A 16208-nucleotide genomic window follows, 5' to 3' on the forward strand; every position below is an offset into this window, starting at 1 on the left:
CCATCCAGAGAGGTTTGTGCTGGGCAATAATGAGTGAGTCAGTCGGGACATTGCCTTTGAGAAGATCTGGTTTTAATTTATCTATCAAATACAATAATGACATATATACGAATGTGCCAAACAGGTCGCTCGCGGCGGGTGCCCAAAGTCTACTAGCGTGGTGGCGACCGCGAGGTGCCGTGCCCACCTGTTGTCCGCAGCGGCGGCGGCCGCCGGCAGCGGGGAGTCCGCGTCGGGCAGCGGTCGGTCGGCGGCAGTCGGCCGGCGTCGTGGTCAGCGCCGCGCCCACCGGGCCACGACTGCCGCTGCGGCGGCGCGACGGCCCGCCTGGCCCGCGGCGGCGCGCATGCGCAGCGCCGCGCCGGCCCTCATAACGCGTCCGCGTCCGGAAGGACGTCCGCACCCCTCGTTATTTATACGTGCGGCCCCTCCACCCCTCGCCGCACCGACAGCACCGCGCACGCGCGACGCCGCCGCTCTGTGCGTAGGTGTGTGCACCGCCCTTTTTCTTTTTTTTCCCTTCCCTAATACGCAGTGTACCCGCTGTTAACTCACGCACCGATGACCACGTCGGTTATTTATTTCCTCTCCTTTCGCATCCAAAATCGCAAGAACAAAAACGGTTAAAAAATGGCCTTCTACTGCCAGAATCCGGCACTCTTCTGTGGAACTGCTCAACAGCTCGGCATACACTTCCGAATAACTGTCGACAGAAGACGCGCTGGGCGCGCCGCGAGCGGACAGTTGGACGTAGCATGCGACTGACGTCCACCTGTTGCTATCGGTGATATCACTACGCGACCGCGCCGCGCAGCTTTCATTGCCCATCTGCAGCTGGGCTCCTGATCTACACGTGAACTACACAACATCGAAACCGATTTAGATCACTTCCTTATCTTTTTTATGGTTGTCAGAAGTCTTATAACTGGTTTCATACGTTCTGCTAGATTTTCCTCTGTGACAGTCAGTTATACATATACATGAAGATGGTATCTGTTCTTTCGGGAATGTGGGTCTCGCGGGAGGCGTGCCGGAGATAAGTCCCTGCAGTCGCACTATCCTCTGTGTTTTCGGTGGCTCAGATTGTTAGAGCGTCTGCCATGTAAGCATGAGATCGCGGGTTCAAGTCGCGGTCGGGGCACACACTTTCGACTGTCCCCGGTGACGTATATCAACGACTGTATGCAGCTAAGCATAGTGATTTCATTGTAATTTCAGTCACTTATACATCCACTGGGTGGGCAGAATACGAGGAGCGTTCAATAAGTAATACAACATACTTTTTTTCTCGGCCTATGTCGGTCGAAAAAATGCTGTATTTGTTGTGGGACATCGTGGAATATTCCCGCTTCTGGTCCTATAGTTCTATTAAGTTGCTATAGGTAGCGAAGCTATACCTAGCCCTCAAAATATTATCTGTAACCGAGGCACGATACGAGCAGAGAGCCGTCACTGAATTTATTTTGAGGAAACCGAAAGCATTGTACATATTCATAGGCGCTGGTAGAAAAGTCTACGCAGACCTGGCAGTGAACAAAAGCAAGGTGAGTCGTTGTGCGAGGCGTCTCTCATCATCGCAACAAGATCGCGCCAACCTGTCCGATTTACCACGTGCCGGGAAAAATGACGTCAGTGTGTTCGCCGCTACAGAAACACAAACGAAGTTCTGTTTCTCGGCGACAGCGCAAGGTCTCAGTTTGCGCACCAGACAGGAGCTCGCAAAACTTCACTGGACTGCTCTTCCTCATCCGCCCTACAGCCTCTCGCACTTGCCAGTTTCAATCTGTTTGGCCCAATGATGCATGCACTCCGCGGGAAGCGGTACTTGAATTACGGGGAAGTTACTGGTGCAGCAAGGCGTTGGCTCCGACGTCGACCTGTACAGTGGTACCACGCGGGCATACGGGCGCTCCCAGTAAGATTATGTTGAAAAACAGAGTTTTGTAGGCAGAAGTGTGGGGATAATAAACTGCATTGAAATCCTGAATAAAACCAATCTGCTTCCTGAAAACAAAATGCGTTGCATTACCTGTCAAACGTTCAGCATAAAACTGGCCCAGGAAATAGACTGTGCAACACAATCAAAGGGTCATATTTTCGAACCCCATAATTGTCTCCCATTGCGACGCGGATAGTTGAAACCTGACTGAAAGATGCAAAAAAAGGTTCAAATGTGTGTGAATTCCTAAGGGACCAAATTGCTGATGTTATCGGTCACTGTACTTACATACTACTTAAACTAATTTGTGTTACGACACCACACACATCCATGCCCGAGGGAGGACTCGAACCCCGGCGGGAGGGACCGCGCAGTCCGTGACATGGCGCCTCAAACCTCGCTGCCTGAAAGGTGCCTGCTGCCTTCCTCTGTATTGGTGCAAAAGGGCACTGCTTCGTTACCCTCGTGGTTGACGCATCAAACAGCGAGGTGTGGTCACATGAAAAAGAAGTCCGGAGCTCACAAGTTCATGTGTGGTGTAAGGTGGATTAATGAGGTCACATTAGGTCCAAAATGCACCACAATTCTGCGCAACGCCACAGTGGACGTGTCACACAGTGGGAAGGTCGCCACACCCCGTGTTACTTTTCATTCCTTCTTTTGACGCCTCTGCGACGGTGGTCACAACCCCGATGCCTAGCACTGGAATCACGTGGTTACCTGACAAGTGGCAGAGGGAAACATTTCAGACACACCGCCGCCCGGTATCGACACGAACAAGCCTCATGGGCGGCATTAGGGGCGTCAATGAAACTGTCCCTTCCAGTGGGGCCTCGATTCCCATACATATCATGCCCGAAAAGGACAGTTCGCTGTGGGACAACGTTATTGGCAACTTTGGGCACTGCTGACACCCCCGAACGATTCGTCCATTCTCTAACGACATCATGGGTCTGAAAACAAACTGGGCGTGATCGCTTCCCTTAGGAGTGTAGCACGGCTGCTGTTTTTGCCCCGGTATACCGGGTGGAACAACTATGGACCGTTTAAAACAATACGATGAAATTTGAACGTGATCCCAAGCAGCGAAGGTGCTTTTTGAAACCTTCTACTTCGTGGCCTCCTGCGGCGTGGTGGTGAGGAGTGGGATGGAGGAGGGGTGCGACATTGAATGGTTGGTTGGTTGATGTGGGGGTCACTGGCCGCTTCGGATTAGCGAAGGATGCGGAAGGAAGTCGGCCGTGCCCTATTAAATCACGGAAAACATAAATCAGGATGGCAGGACACGAGTCCTTCCGAATGAGAGTCCAGTGTGCTAAACACTGCGCCACCTCGCTCCGTTGCGACATTAAACGTGCATCAAGAAAATAGCAAAGTGTTCCTCTAAGATCCCCCCCCCCGAGCCACCAGATCGGCAACGCCCTGGATGCAGGCCACACACCTTTCTTGAGCACTTTAAAAATGTACCTGTATAGAGACAGACAGTCACTGATTACTAGGCACCCGTGTGACAGGCATGCTCTTCAACAACCGCATTTCGTATGCGGCCAGCAGGCGCTAGTTTCATCGCGTTTCAGCTCAGGGTTATCGAAATAGTTCAGTCCCCTAGTAATCGGCGACAGTCTACCTCTGTAAAGGTATATTTGTAAAGTGCTCAACAAAGGTGTGTGGATAGCACCGAACTGGAAGGCCTTATAAAGACTCTTCGCCGTTTTATTCACGCATGTGTCTCAATGTCGCATTCCCCCGCGATCACGTCACAGAAGGGCTTGGAACAGGAGGGCTGTTAAGCATAAACATCACTTGCTGCTTCGGGTCACGTTCATATTTCGTTGTATCGCTTTGAAAGGTCCGTAGTCGTTCCACTCAATACCAGAGCAAAAATTGCGGCTATCCTGCACTCCAAAAGGATGAGCTCGTTTTCATTTAGGGTTGAATCGCCCAGGGGATGTCAGCAGCGTCAGAAGTTGCTGAGAACGTCTCCCTGTTTCTTATAGCACTGCGAAATGTTGAACTCCAGGTGCAGACCGTGCAAAAGAGGCGTTTCGAACCGCGGTGGTTTACTGTTGAAGTTCAGAGAGTGTGCGTTCTTAGAAGAGTCAACCAGTTTACTGTTTCCTCCTACGGATATCTCGCAAACGGCCCACGATGGGAAAATCAGAGAGATTGAAGCTGTGCCTTAGCAACGTCTTTCCTCCCGCGAACCATTCGCGACTGGAACAGGAAAGGGGAGAAGCGACAGCGGTACACAACGTACCCTCCGCCACGCAGCGTAAGGTGTTTTGCGAGGTGTAGGTGTAGCTGAAGATATACAACGAATGTCCATAACTATGTGTCGTATGTAGACTATTATTTCTCTTCTTCAATTTTTGCCCCCTACAGCTCTCTCATGGGCTGAGGAAGTTATTCCCCGATGTCTTAATAGACGTCCTGTCATCAGTAGCGTAACGAGAGTACCTGGCGGACTGGGTAAATGTCAACTTCTCGCCGTGCTTCCCTCCTCCCTCCCATTTCCCCCCTGCCAACATCAGCACATTTTTTTGTTCAATCGTCGCTACTTAGCGTTTTTTGAGTTCAAAACGACTTCACAATGAATTAAAAATTACACATTTCAATATTTATGTTAGGTACTACACATTAAAAGCTTGCAACAGCACATAGTCCATAATCGGATTTTTTACAAAAAGAGCCCGATTGGTTTTTGTTGTTTCATTTCCGGTCAATTTAATGTCGCCACACGCAGAACAATAAACCTATAACATTCTCTTCATTCTTGGTATAACAAGAGTTATGTATCTCGCAGCATTAACGTCTCAGTTCCAAGGAGAGGCAGGTGCCACGGGACTGTTGTTCAAAACAGTCCACTCTCGAGTTTCATCTACTCTTTTCGCCGCCTCCCTCCACAATTTTAGCGTCTTCGGTTCACTCCCTTCTCCTTCGCCTGAAACTTCGGCCTCTCTTTGCTCCTTTCCCTTTTATCTCCGTCTTATTCGTCTATCGCAATATTGCGCCCCCGACGGAAACAGCTAACACATATTAGCGACGCTACTTTTCCGCAAAATACCGTAGCTAGCAAACTAATTGACCGAAAATACGAAGCATACTTGAAATAATGGTATTGCAAAAAAAGAAAAAAGAAATTACCGAACTAGCTGTGCCAGTCCTCTGGTATGCCCCACCTTGCCAATAGAGATACCATCGTTACATCGACGTACATACAATTTCAATATTTCGCGCGAATTATGTCATATTCATGCATTAATGATTTAATGTTGATATGTCCACAAAATGAAAACATTTCCGCGATATACTGGGCTTACGTAATTCTATTTCTGTGTACTTTTGCTGGGTACTAGATGAATGTAATCACTGTGTCACAGAAACTCCATATAATGAAAGTAACAAAACGAAGATTCAATACGTAATTCTAGTATCACTTTGATATAGGACTTCATAAATAAGAGTGGAAATCTTGTTAAACTCACAAAACGCCCAGTAAATGCCAGTGCTCGTGTGACATAAGAGCTTCAAATGAGAGGAATTTTCGACGGTGAAACTCTGAAAATGACATACACGTAAGGACACGTTGTAAATCCATATTCTACATGATAGACCGATTTTTGTATTTTTCCAAACACTGTGAGAAGCGATCTCGTTTCTAAGCCTGAGTCACCGCCAATGCTGGTTAATACGGAGATGGAGTCTGCAAAAGAGGAGAAAGAACGACAGTTCAACTAAATAGTTTCCCCAGTCAGTAAACGCATCGTCACGCATATAAAGCTCAGCCACCAATTTGAAAGCTACTATTCCGCAGGAATTAAGCAGGATGCTTAAGCATACAAAGCAAACCCATTTTCTTGCTCTGTCTACGTTTTAGTTAGCAATGTTCAAAACGTACAAGTTTTTATTTGAAATACACCTCGAAAAAATCTCAACCAAATTAAAAATGTCTTGTAGGTTCTCAAGAAAAGTAAATCATCAGGACCAGGGACTGGAACGTTCCTTTAAGTACAAAGTCACATCACAACTTATTTGCTTTGAACAGAACTGTTATTCCTTTGGTCAACACTGAACTGCGATACTACGAAGAACTTTGAAAAATGTTAATGTTTCTGGTTTCCGATTATTATTTTCAGTTTAGAAGAAATATCTGCGACAGTTTAGGTTTAGTGCACTCCACTATCTCTATTAATTTTCCTTGTTTTAGAAGCAATGAAAATAGGTTGTTTTATACAAGTCAAATAAACTTATCAGTTTTACATTTGACGTGTCGTTAGCATCGATATCATTCATCGATTCATACAAAAGTTTACATATCGACAGCTAAGAAAATTTTCCCATCTCTACCTGGAAAGTAGCAATCTTCTCTCCTAAGCGCTGCTGGGCGATTGCTGTACTGAAAGTAACATACAAGCGATAGCAACTTCTTTATTAGCTCATTAACTCGAACTGTGAAAAAAGCAAGCGGATGTAGAATATGCTTCCCCTTTGTTTAATAACGCTATACTAAAGGAAAATTATGGAAAATGTCCTGTCGTGGACGACGATATTATAGCCGGAATAGAAACAGGGACTGAACCAGGATGAAGGAAAGTCTGCGCTACTGGTTTCAAGCCAACTATCACAGCATTCACCATTAACGATTTAGAGATATCTCGCGAGGGTTTGGACCGCTGCTAGTCCAGTGTTTTAGCCACTGCGTCACCTCGCTGATGAGCTATCCTCACTCAGAAGCTCGCAAGAATGAGGGCGAGGCGATTTGTGCTCAGTCTGTGAGCACTGAATGATGGAGATGATGACGTGATCTTTAAAACTTCACACGTAGTTGCACGGCTGGTTTAATGTCCACGTACGATAGACAGATTCAGTCAATAGTGAACAGTGACACACCGTGCAACTGTTTGGGATTCATTCTAGAACTTCAGTGCACGTCGTGATGAAGCAACGGTAAAGAGCTTCCTGGATAAGAGAATTCCTCTTGCTACTACATCGCGCTGTTGACTTTTGTGTCCCCGGAGAAAAAGAAAGGTTAAGTTGCCGTCAATCAATATTTTATGTCATTGATGCTGTAACATTAACATATGCCATCTAAATTCATATATATGTATTATAATTAATATTGCGTGTTCTCAACTATATCTTTGAGATTTATTAAAAGGAATATTCGTATTGTAGTTCATTTGTAAAAAACAGTTTTGTAATCTTTGTAATTTCGCTGATTCATAAACGATAGTCAAAATTTTGACGAAAAGGAAAAAAAAAATTAGAAAGTGCGTCTATGTCTGGGGGTTGTTAGCACGCCAAAGGAAAAGACGCGAGGAAGCGAATTAAGCGCGCCAAGAAGACTGCAGTCAGTCAGCAGATAGCCGCCGAATTGCGAATATCCTGGAGTGCAAAGTGAGGCAGAATGGCTTGCAAGTTACTGTAAATGGGCCTTGGTTAGGATTGTCTGAACAGTAATTTGAATGTCCAAGTTCAGTTTTACCTTTCAATCTACATCTTTTTTTCTAAATAGTACAGATTCATGATGGCGTCATTCAGCGCCGAATGATCGCTCTTGTAAGAAATCAACCTGTAGTTGCCTATAGTCTGTTAAGAAGATTAACAAATAGACTAAAAGGATCACACCATCCTGTTAATCTTTGGTTGAAAAAGTGCACTTAAAAACTAAATTTGAGAGACTACTCTACTCCTTGAAAGTAAGCCATAATGAATGTCACGGCAGCCGCCGTGGTAGATTGGGGCAAACTGTCAAATTGTTACTACAGATTGGAGAAACGCAATTACTGTTTACTAAGACTACAAGATGCAGTCTACGTTTGGTTTTTAGTTCGCCGTTAATACTGATTTGTATCAGCAAATCTCTCTGCACGATAAGCTTCGCAGCTGCTCTGCTCTGTTAACATATGTAATTTATGTATAATCGTTGAAGATATTCCCTAATTAAACTTCTCAAAAATATTACTTCTGTGCAACGGCGGTTTTCCTTACAGTTTCCATATTTAACTTCCTGAATGACAAGATAACACACCGACATAAAAAGGGACAAAGAATTAACATAAGAATTTTTTATGATTAATTCGCCGTACGCATACTGACCACTAGAGGAATAAATTATTTTGAATTAAGTACTTTTTGGTCGTGATTCACATGTAGCAGAGAAACGTATCTCTATATACCCAAGGAAAAGAAGGAGAAACAGTTCTGCACAGGTCTTTAGGCAACGAAATTGCTTCCTGTTTACTTATTTCCTTGGCCTACATATTAATCAGTCTATCTCCAGACAAAGACAAAATTTTTTTAACATTACTATAAATCGCTTAAACCTTTCTTGTCTGTCAGAACTTAAAAGCCCTGTCACTTCCTACAGTCATAAGACAGCAAGGAGCTCAATTCATGCACTGCCATACTGACTGAACGTTTGTGTTCCTCGTCCATAGCACAGGAATCTCTTCAGCCGTGATAATTCATCTTTGCCTGAAGAGGACAGAAAACAGTGAAAGACTGTTGTACCTCTTGGCAGTTCATTTCGTAATAAGAAAGTATTGGTCCTGCTGACGTGAAAGGACATTATTGCGACCGTTTCGACGCCTGTAGTCTAGTTTCGTATTGTTTTAGTTCATATAAACTGATATTACTAATGAAATAAGTATATAACCCGATCTAATACGAAGAGTATAGCTGACGGGAACCACAAGTCCCACTTCTATTTTGTACATAAATTAAAAAAAAATTTGTATTGAAATGCACTATGTTTTTAGTTGCTTTAGTAATATTCTACATCTACATCTACACCGGTGCGTGTCGGAGGGTACCCAATACTGCTATTAGTCATTTCCTCTCCTGTTCCAGTCGCTAAGTCAACGAGAAAGAGCGAATGTCTATGTGCTTCGTATGAGCCCTAATTTCTCGTATCTTCTGTTCGTGGAGTTAAGCGAAATGTATGTTGGTGGCAGTAAAATCGTTCTGTATTCACGTTGAAGCCCCGGTCCTCGAAATTTTCTCAGTAGTGTTTCGCTAAAAGAATTTCACCTTCTCTTCAGGGATATCCTAGTTGAGAACCCCAAGTATCTCAGTAGTACTTGCGTGTGTTCTAACCTACCACTAACAAATATAGCAGTCCACCCCTGAATTGCTTTCATGTCTTCCTTTAATCCGATCTGATGCGGATCCCAAACACACGGGCAGTATTTAAGAACAGGTCGCATTAGCGTCCTATATGCAGTCTTCTTTACAGATAAACCACAATTTCCCAAAATTAACTCAACGAACCGAAGTCGACCATTCGGCTTCGCTACTAGAACCCTCACATGCTGCTTTGCAGCGTTACGCGTAGATAATTGAAGGCCGTGACTGCGTCAAACAGGACACTGCTGATGCTGTATCCAACATTGCACGTTTGTTTTTCTCACTCTTCCGCATTAACTTCCATTTTTCTGCATTTAGCACTAGCTGCCTAAATCATCATGTAGCCGGCCGCTGTGACCGAGCGGTTCTAGGCCCTCCAGTCCGGAACCGCGCTGGTGCTACGGTCACAGGACCGAATCCTGACTCGTCCATGGATGTGTGTGATGTCCTTAGGTTAGTTATATTTAAGTAGTTCTAAGTCTAGGGGACTGATGACCTCAGATATTAGGTCTCATAGTGCTTAGAGCCACTTTTGAAGTCATCATGTAGCGTCTCACAGTCACTCAACTTCGACTACTTTCCCGTACACCACAGCATCATCGGCAAACAACCGCAGATTGCTGACCACCCAGTCCGCCAGGTGATTTATGTACATAGAAAATAATAGCGGTCCTATCACAATTCCCTGGGGCGTTCTCGACAATATTATTTTCCCTGATGAACTTTAAATTCTTTGGTGCAGTCTTCATAATTCTGAAATAAAAGGTTTAACCGCAAAAGCTATGTTAATGCAGAGAAATCTTCAGACATAAAAGAAACCTTAGACTATTTCAAGAGAATGTTGTAGGACCATTATGTTTATAACATATATAAATGGTCTTGTGTATAACGTCGGAAGTACCATGAAGCTTTTCACGGATGGTGCCGTTGCGTAACGAGAAGTCGCAAAGCAAGAAAACTGTAGAGAAATGCAGGAAGATCTGCAAACGATCGACATTGGACGAAGGAATTGGAGTTGACCCGTATCGTAAACAAATGAAACGTATTGTGCATAATTAAGCCCCGTTATTGTGTGTCTACACGACTGCCGGACAATCAGTGGAAGTAGCCACAATTGCCAGTCGGATTCACTGAGAGAACGCTGAAGAAGTGTAGTTCATCCACGAAGCACTAAACTGAATAAACTCTTGGAGTAGCTATACGTCAGCTGCTGGTTGTAGCAAGCAGGTGTCAGACAAAGCGAACACTACAAATGACGCAATAATTTGATGGAGTCTAGTATTCAATGAGCTCAGGGAAAGCGATTTCTTTAGAAATTATAGGTGAGTACCATTTTCTTTAAACTATATGGTATATGTAGCTTAATCGTGGAAAGAACGTTGCTTCCTGTCGTCCATCGATTACTATATCTGTATACAATAAACCACCGGCCATTTTGATTATAAATATGGAAGATAGAGTCGCTCAGCAGTATCAAGAAAGAGCACCACTTCCTGTATTTTTCTGGAAATAGCAGTTCCATGGCTGTGTATCCTCTATACAGACAGACCTGCCGGGTTGCCTATACGGCAGACGTCAGCGTAAAAATACGAGGGCTTTATTTTTTATTTTTTTTTTTCAACTTCCGATCGGCCTCGAAATGGAAACTACAGTGGAAATAAAAAGTGTGTTACTTGCAACATTTAGCTACACCTTCCGGCTACATCTCTACACAGCCGCCGCTCTGCGTTAGACATTTTTCATGGCGTGGTACACTACTCTCGTCATGGAAGATAGCCACATGTGCTTGCCGCCAATTCCCTACGCTGGACTGCAGCTCGTTGTCTACTCCAAAATGGTGTCGTAGTGGTTCAAGTGAGTAAAGAGATGAAAGTCAGAAGGAACCTAGTCCGGGTGATCAAGCACTTCCCATCGAAAATGCTACAAGAGAGTCTTTATTGCACCTGCAGTTTGTGGCTGACCATTGTCATAAAGACGGACACGCATGACAGTTGCGTTGTGTAAACTTCGTCCTAACAGACGCTGGAAGGCTCAACGGTACCGACCGGCCGCGGTGTCATCCTCAGCCCACAGGCGTCACTGGATATGGATTCGGAGGGCATGTGATCAGCACACGGCTCTTCCGGCCGTATGTCAGTTTACGAGACCGGAGTCGCTACTCCTCAATCAAGTAACTCCTCAGTGCGCCTCACAAGGTCTGAGTGCGCCCCGCTTGCCAGCAGCGCTCGGCAGACCTGATGGTCAGCCATCCAAGTGCTAGCCCAGCCAGACAGCGCTTAACTTCGGTGATCTGACGGGAACCGGTGTTACCACAGCGGCAAGGCCGTTGGCCATTGCGTTGTGTGGGCGGTATGAAATCAGGCTGAATCTCTCAGCCTTCCCTTCACACTGGGCAGGAGACATTACTGATCTAGACATCTTTACGTGCTCTCTGCGCGCCCAGAGCCGGAAAGTACGACGTGACGCGATTGACCGACGTACTAAAGACACTGTACAACTCATCTGCGCAGAACTTCATCGAATTTTCTCTGTGGTTTTAATTTCAGGACCAATCGAAGGCTGAAAAGAAAAATAGGTTTCGTAACAACGTTTGTTGTCTGGCTTGCGGAAGGCTCCACTCTCACCGGCGGCGCCAAAATCGCCACAGGCGGCGCCACCGTCACCGCACTACTTATTTCCTTATCCCGATTATGTGTTCTAAGGTGCCGTAACCTTCTGCTTTGCCAGTATTTAGGAAGCCAACAGTTCCGGATATCGAGCCAGTTCCGGTGACAGCTCCACTTTGAGGAGTTACCACAGAGTTCAACGAGCAGTCGTGCTCATGAAGAAACCATCGATGGATTATCCATCTCCCTCCACCAGCAGGTTTTTGTTTCGGACTTGACGTCCAACTGGCCAACGGCCTTGCCGCAAAGGTAACATCGGTTCCCGTCAGGTCACCGAAGTTAAGCGCTGTCGGGCTGGGCTAGCACTTGGATGGGTGACCATTCGGTCTGCCGAGCGCTGTTGGCAAGCGGGGTGCACTCAGCCCTTGTGAGGGAAACTGAGGAGCTACTTGATTAAGAAGTAGTGGCTCCGGGAGAGCGGTGTTCTGACCACATGCCCATCCGTATCCACATCCAACGACGCCTGTGGGCTGAGGATGACACGGCGGTCGGTCGGTACCTGTCCGGGAGGAGTTTACTTTAGTTTAGTATAGTTTTTACGTCCAACTGATCATTTAACTCTGTTAGTTTGTACTTCACGTCCAAGTAATCGTCACTGAAATTTTGAAGGAAGCAGAGATAACATACCGGGAGCTAAAGGAATCAATCAACTTGGACAGAAAGCAGACGGAAATTATAAGATTCCAGATGCATGAAAGGGAAAGAGTGATTGAGAAGGTGGCAGTAAAACAGGTGCAAATAGTAAATGAAGCTAAAGAAAAAACTGGAGAAGGAATTGAAGTTCAGGGAGAAGAATTAAAAACTTTGAGGTTTACCGATGGCATTGTAATTCCGTCAAAGACAGGAAAGCACTTCTGACTGAATGGAATAGGCGGTGTCTTGAAAGTAGGATACAAGATGAACATAATAAAAATCAAAACGAGGATAATGGAATGTAATTGAATTAAATCAGCAGATGGTGAGGGAATTAGATTAGGAGATGAGACACTAAGAGTAGCAGATGAGTTTTACTATCTGGGCAGATAAGTAAGTGATGATGGCCGAAGTTGAGAGGATATAAAATATACACTGGCAATGGCGAGAAATGAGTTTCTGAAGAAGAGAAATTTGTTAACATAGAATATAGCTTTAAGTGTCACGAAGTTTTTTCTGAAAACACAGGTTCTGCATCACCCCGATTCCAAGAACTCCTGGAGATAGACGTTGACTGTGGATATTGAATCACAGACACAGTCCCTTTGACTGTTTAGAGATGTCACTAAACCCGCCCAAGGATGTGAACAACCATGCATGCGCAGCACCTATTAGACGGTGGGGGTCCGACAGCCAATCAGTTCCAGTCATTCCACCAGGAAGGAGGTAGACGGCTCGTATTGTTTGTAGTTCAACCTTGCCTAGACGGTCAACGCCGCGGTTCGATCGCGTCCGCTTTGTTACTTTGTGCCAGGAATGGCTCTCCACAAGGGAAGTGTCCACGAGTCTTGAAGTGAACCAAAGCGATGTTTTTCGGACGTTGAGGTGACACAGAGAGACAGTAACTGTCGACGACAAGCCTCGCTCAGTCGACCCAAGGGCTGCTACTGCGGTGGATTACATCTACCTACGGAATATGGTTCGGAGGAGCCCTAAAAGCAACGCCGCGATGTTGAATGATGCTTTTCCTGCAGCCACAGAACGTCCTGTTACGACTCAAACTGTATGCAATATGCTGCATGATGCGCAACTTCAATCCCGACTTCCATGGCGAGGTCCATCTTTGCAACCACGATACCATGCAGGGGGGTACAGATGGGCTCAACAACATGCCGAATAGACCGCTCAGGATTGGCATCACGTTCTCTTCACTGATGAGTGTCGCATATGCCTTCAGCCAGACAATCTGCGGAGACATGTTTGGAGTCAACGCGGTCAGGCTGAACGCCTTAGACACACTGTCCAGCGAGTGCAGCAAGTTGGAGGTTGCCTGCTGTTTTGGGATGGCGTTATTTGGGGTCGACGTACGCCGCGGGTGGTCATGGAAGGCGCCGTAACGGCTGTACGATACGTGAATGCCATCCTCCGACCGATAGTGCAACCATACCGGCAGAATATTGGGTAGGCATTCGTCTTCATGGACGACAGTTCGCGCCCCATCGTGCACATATTATGAATGACTTCCTTTAGGAGAACGGCATAGCTCGACTAGAGTGGCCAGCATGTTCTGCAGACATGAACACTATCGAACATGCCTGGGATAGATTGAAAAGGGCTGTTTATAGACGACGTGATCCACCAACCCCTCTAAGATATCTACACCGAATCGCCGTTGAAGAGCGGGACAATCTGGACCAACAGTGCCTTGATGAACTTGTGGATAGCATGCCACGACGAATACACGCATGGATCAATGCAAGAGGACGTGCTACTGGGTATTGGAGGTATTAGAGGCACCGGTGTGTATAGCAGTCTGGACGACCACCTCTGAAGGTCTCGCTGAATGGTGGTACAACATGCAATATGTGGCTTTCTTGAACAATAAAAAGGGCGGAAATGATCTTTATGTTTATCTCTATTCCAATTTTCTGTACAGGTTCCGGAACTCTAGGAACCGAGGTGATGCAAAACTTTTTTAATGTATGTATTTGTGTGGCGTGTGGTCATACATGGAAGTGAAACAGTTTAGACAAGAAGAAAACACAAGCTTTTGAAATGTTGTGTTACAGAAGAGTGTAGTCAGTTCAGGGCGTGCATTCCAGCACTCAGTCCCTGTAGTCACAGAACACACGTTCAATTTTTTTTAAAATTTGTCACCTCGCTACTACACGCGCAACAGAATTAAAGGTTTACATTTTCTGAACTCCATAATTCCCATGCACTGCGACGCATAAGAATGAATTTTGGCTCAAAGGTGTTTACCAGCTTACTATGTAACGGTGCAAAAGCATGGCGGCCTGCGACGTCACCCAAGGGCTCGACGGTGCAGGATGCAGCTCCAGTGTCTTTAAGGAAGAGATGAAAACGCCTGAGGGTGTGAGCAGTGTCAGAGGTTGTGAAGAACATCTTGCTGTTGCTCATCATACTGCGAACTGTCGTTTTCAATCGCGAAATTTGTGGGAATCAACGCCTTAGGGAAAGCGGTAGTTTCACTGACACCCTTTATGCCACCCCCTGAGGCCTTAACGTACTGACTCTGAGCGGTGGTGTGTCCGGAACGTTTCCTCGGCCACTCAGAAGAAAACCGCGTGATTTCAACGCTGTACCTCGTGGTCCTAACCTGCATCCCACAAGGATAAAAAATGGATGAAATGTGGGTAGGAGGGGTGTGTGACGACGTTCCGATCCTGTGCAACGTCCACAGCGGCAGCACTTTGGTGGCGTGTGGCGCCAATCTGACATTACTGAACCGTCTTACGCGTTACTTGTACTTCCGAGCTGTTGCCTTTTTTTCGCATGTGTCGGTACCCTGCCGTACGAAGGGTTGTCGAGCCCGAGGGTAACGCTTTTGCCTCGTTATAGAGGTTTTATGCCTATGCCTATGCCTATATTTCAAACTTAAGCGCCGCAGTGGGTGGGAATCACGGGGTTTCTAAAAAGTGATCCTGTAATTCTGTTGCGCAGTGTAGTTTCGGAATAGGTGCCCCGTTCTCAAGCTCTTATTCTCGGTGAAATCTGCCAAGCTCTTATGCTACAACCAAGAGCGAAGAAATAAATAAAAAAAATCATGCGGATATGGAACTGCCATTTACAGACGAATTTATCAGTTATGGACTGGTATATAAGTTTCTGCTCATAATTACGTGGCTTACTCCGAAAGTAAGGTCCGATTGGTCGCGAAATGAAAACCATAGAGAAAATCCGATAAAGCTTTGCATGGGCGTGTTGGACAGTGTCTCTAGTATGTCTGTTGGTCCCGTCAAGTTTGTCTTTTCAGTTTTGAGCACACGCTGAGCACGTAAAGATGACCAGAAAGCAGTGTCCCCCGCCACGTATGAGTGCCCGAGAGAGATTTCGCCTGAGTTGATGCAGCCCACACAACATAAATGTCATGCATTTCCTTCTTAATGACAGTTCTCGGTCGCACTCTGGAGGGGCAATGGGGACGTCCCTGCAGCATTTTCGATGAGAAGTGTTTGATCGCCCTTCATACGGCCAGGACTTTGCTCCCTATGAGTTTCGTCTCTGCTGACATGAACCGCTGGCTCTGAAGTCAAAGTTTTGGCGCAGACAACGAATAACAGATCGGCATTAAGAATCGGCGAGAAGTGGAGGTCGGTATCTTCTATGACGAGAGTATGGCTCAAATGACTCTGAGCACCACGGGACTCAACTGCTGAGGTCATAAGTCCCCTAGAACTTAGAACTAATTAAAACATGACAAACCTAAGGACATCACACACATCCATGCCCGAGGCAGGATTCGAACCTGCGACCGTAGCGGTCGTGCGGTTCCAGACTGTAGCGCCTAGAACCACTCGGCCACTCCGGCCGGCTATGAC

General features: G+C 46.0%; 1 protein-coding gene and 1 pseudogene across 1 annotated transcript in view; one reads left to right on the forward strand and one right to left on the reverse strand.

The window, feature by feature from the left end:
• LOC124595259 (1-phosphatidylinositol 4,5-bisphosphate phosphodiesterase epsilon-1-like) overlaps positions 1–16208 on the reverse strand; it is a 453437-nt gene that overhangs the window by 408889 nt on the left and 28340 nt on the right. The window lies entirely within an intron of this gene.
• On the forward strand, positions 11962–12079 carry LOC124597264 (annotated as a pseudogene).

Source organism: Schistocerca americana, chromosome 2, assembly GCF_021461395.2.
Source record: "Schistocerca americana isolate TAMUIC-IGC-003095 chromosome 2, iqSchAmer2.1, whole genome shotgun sequence".
Taxonomy (NCBI): Eukaryota; Metazoa; Arthropoda; class Insecta; order Orthoptera; family Acrididae; genus Schistocerca; species Schistocerca americana.